At 42.5% G+C, this 3,909-nt stretch overlaps 1 pseudogene; it reads left to right on the forward strand.

The window, feature by feature from the left end:
- The first annotated feature begins 758 nt into the window (after positions 1 to 758).
- Positions 759 to 856, forward strand: LOC136327370 (U6 spliceosomal RNA; annotated as a pseudogene).
- The last annotated feature ends 3,053 nt before the right edge of the window (positions 857 to 3,909 follow it).

Here is a 3,909-nt window from a genome sequence, read left to right on the forward strand (position 1 = left end):
ATCCAGGTAAAATGATGATTACACAAAATAAATATTTGAAGTAAATTCAATGAAAATTGGAGATTGTTGGGAGGAAATAGAAAGCTTGTAATGGTATATTCATTTATAAAAATGAATCTACAGATATAGGTATAGCAAAAGAAGGTAACGGCAATGATTAGGTGTGCAGTTCACTTTCAAACAGTTGGAGTGGTTTCTTGGGAAAGTGGAAGGGGTTATGTAGCCTTGGTGTTAATTGTGTTAATAATGTCTACTTCCAAATGTTGTACTGGTGGTATTCCAAGAATTTACACACCACTTGGCTCATATTGGCAAAGTAGATCTGCTCTTGGTTGGATGAAACAAATAACATCACAAGCTACTATCATTTTTTTGTGAAGAGAAAAGACCGTTGTTTTATTAATGCCATATTTAACTAAGCCAAGTTTAGTTTGCAACATGGTACTTCAGAAAGCAATGATTCTTTTCAAGTTCTTGCCATCAAATAATTTACTGTTCATAGAAAGATGTGAATTTACATATTTTGTTTGAATCATTCAACTAACATTAGCAACTGTTTAGTGCTAGGTGCAGGAAATTCAAAGATGAGGAGGATGTAATTTGTGAATGATGGGGATCACCATCGAATGGAAGCACTTAACTATCACTTCATGGTTTGTTTCAAAATGTGGAGTTGTGTGGGTTTTTTTAATTCCACCAGGACAAATATCAAGAGCTTCTTTACAAAGTGAGAAAATAAAAATCATTTATAAGAACTTGTGCTCAATTTGGCAATATATACACTAAAATTGAAACTATACAGAGAAGATTAGCAATGGCCCTTGTGCAAGGATAACATACAAATATACAAATTCATGAAGCACTCCACATTCAAAATAAAGTAAAATAGAAACTTTTAGGACTCTGATTACCATGCCTGAAAAAAATAACATTAGGCCCTGGCCGGTTGGCTCAGCGGTAGAGCGTCGGCCTAGCGTGCGGAGGACCCGGGTTCGATTCCCGGCCAAGGCACACAGGAGAAGCGCCCATTTGCTTCTCCACCCCTCCGCTGCGCTTTCCTCTCTGTCTCTCTCTTCCCCTCCCGCAGCCAGGGCTCCATTGGAGCAAAGATGGCCCGGGCGCTGGGGATGGCTCTGTGGCCTCTGCCTCAGGCGCTAGAGTGGCTCTGGTCACAATATGGCGACGCCCAGGATGGGCAGAGCATCGCCCCCTGGTGGGCAGAGCGTCGCCCCTGGTGGGCGTGCCGGGTGGATCCCGGTCGGGCGCATGCGGGAGTCTGTCTGACTGTCTCTCCCGGTTTCCAGCTTCAGAAAAATGGAAAGAAAAATAAATAAATAAATAAATAACATTAAAGATTGCTACATTCCAAAAGAAATTTTTTTTTAAGTGAGAAGAGGGCAGATGGAGAGACAGACTCCTATATGCTCCCCAACCAAAATCTACTGGCAACCCCTATCTGGGGCCAGTACGCCAATGAGTAGAGTTATTTTTAGTGCCCGAGGCTGATGCACTAAGACCAACTGAGTTATTCTGGGCATTGTGGGCAATGCTCAACCAATGGGAACCACTGGCTGTAGAAGGGGAAGAGGGAGAGAAGAGGGAGAGGGAGTGAAGGAGGAGAGGGAGAAAAGGGGGAGAGGGAGAGGAACAGAAGTAGATTGTCACTTCTCTTGTGTGCCTGACCAGGAACTGAACCTGGGGCATCCATATGCTAGGCCAGCCAGAGCCCAGAGGAATTTAACATGGAATATATATTCTGATACAGCTGTAGAGTACAAATATTATATATTTAAAAATAATTTAGCAATATTCAGAACCATATGAATGTATATATTCAAGAATTTTTTCACTTCAAAAGTGGCCATATTAATTAGATATATTTATTATGGACTGCCAGCAAAATGTTAAAATTACCTAGGTATATAAAAGTGGACATCAAGATGACATTCATTAAAATAGGTTTTTATGGCCCTGGCCGGTTGGCTCAGCGGTAGAGCGTCGGCCTGGCGTGCGGGGATCCGGGGTTTGATTCCCGGCCAGGGCACATAGGAGAAGCGCCCATTTGCTTCTCCACCCCTCCCCTTTCCTCTCTGTCTCTCTCCTCCCCTCCCGCAGCCAAGGCTCCATTGGAGCAAAGATGACCCGGGCGCTGGGGATGGCTCCTTGGCCTCTGCCCCAGGTGCTAGAGTGGTTCTGGTCGTGGCAGAGTGACGCCCCAGAGGGGCAGAGCGTCGCCCCTGGTGGGCGTGCTGGGTGGATCCCGGTCGGGCGCATGCGGGAGTCTGTCTGTCTCTCCCCGTTTCCAGCTTCAGAAAAATACAAAGAAAAAATAATAATAATAATAGGTTTTTATCTCTAATCTAGGCTTTCTGTAAATGATATTAATTGAGGCACATCCTATTTTATTTGGCAAGGATAATAGAATTTCAGAAAAAGCCCAAAACACTTGGCCAACATTCTATTTGTTTGTGCCAATGACTTTATTATTTTTCTCTTAAATCCCTTTGGCTCTATGGCTTTCCAAGTCTTAAATACTCATTAGTATAATATTTGTGATAATGACTGAAACAATAAGAGCCCAATTAGAACATAACAGATTGAATGCATTGGTTTTTGGACACGACCTTCTTACTAAAATATCTCAACTGTTTTAGACAAAGCATCTTGTTGAATGCATTGATCACTGCAGAGCCACAATTAGGAGGGCACAAAACCTACAAGGTATGCAGGCCAACCATGTACTGAAATGAGATAAGTATAGTAGTAAAAAAATCAGTTACCCTACAACAGTGATGGACAATCTTTAGAGCTTGGTGTGTCAAAATTCGCCAAAAAAACGAGCATAACTCGGGTGATGTGTCACTTTGAAAATAAACCCCCATAATTTCGTTATATTTATAGTTTAAATAACAAAAATGTATAATTGTAATATAAAACTGTATTTAATAAACCAAAAACTAATTATTTAACTTACCTGCTTAGTGACTTCTTTGTTCATCTGTCAGTCGGTTTCTTTTGTTGGTCTTGATATTGTTTAACTTGTGTGGGGTGCCGTGACTAAGATAAGTGAGGGGGAGGGGGAATTCTTTAACTAACCTGCCTATTAGTGACTTTTTTGTTGCTGAATTTCATTGGCTAAATCTTCAATTGAAGGTTGATATTCTGTATACTTTAAGCCCAAGCAAGCAGTACTAACTTTATCTGTCAATCTGTTTCTTTTGTTGGTGAGAATAAGGTCTCACAAAACTATGTAGAAGAAAAAATTGTGAGTAAAGCCATTGTTATATTTTTCAGGGTGCTAAAAGTGTCTGGTAATCAGTTCCAGGCACTCCAAAACTTCCTGTTCGTAGTGGCACTCTTCTTGATTCTCCAAGCAGCACCTTTCCAGATTCTCAAGCTTTGACTTCAAGTTGACAAACACCTGAGCCCAGATGCTATCTTGAAATTCTGCAAGTTGCATCTTATGTAAATTAAGATGGCTGCCGCTATTTCTAATGGCGGGAAATGGCACCTATAGCACAGGCCCTCGCCTCTCCCAGCCTCCCCATCACTTATCTCAGTAATGATGGTCAATTAGAAATCCACGACACCCAGAACAGTAGATTGGATGATGGTTGCTGTGGTTATGTGGTTGCTGGTAATGGCGATCACAGGGCCCCCAGAGATGCATCCCCCATGGCATTCCACTGCTCCCCGCTCCACTGGTGGGAAGTGAGGTCAAAGATCCCCTAATGCCTAACCGGAAGTTCCAGAACTAGACGCTCTGTGCCAGAGTTCTGTTGTTTTGGCCTACAGACCTCCGGCACAGAGTGTCTACACTACAGCAAATGTTTTATACTCGGATCCTGCACCTGGCCATGCAGGAGCCGAGGATGAAACATCCTTCTTGGCATGTGGCCCCATACTTCT

This window comes from Saccopteryx bilineata, chromosome 2 (genome assembly GCF_036850765.1).
Source record: "Saccopteryx bilineata isolate mSacBil1 chromosome 2, mSacBil1_pri_phased_curated, whole genome shotgun sequence".
Classification (NCBI taxonomy): Eukaryota; Metazoa; Chordata; class Mammalia; order Chiroptera; family Emballonuridae; genus Saccopteryx; species Saccopteryx bilineata.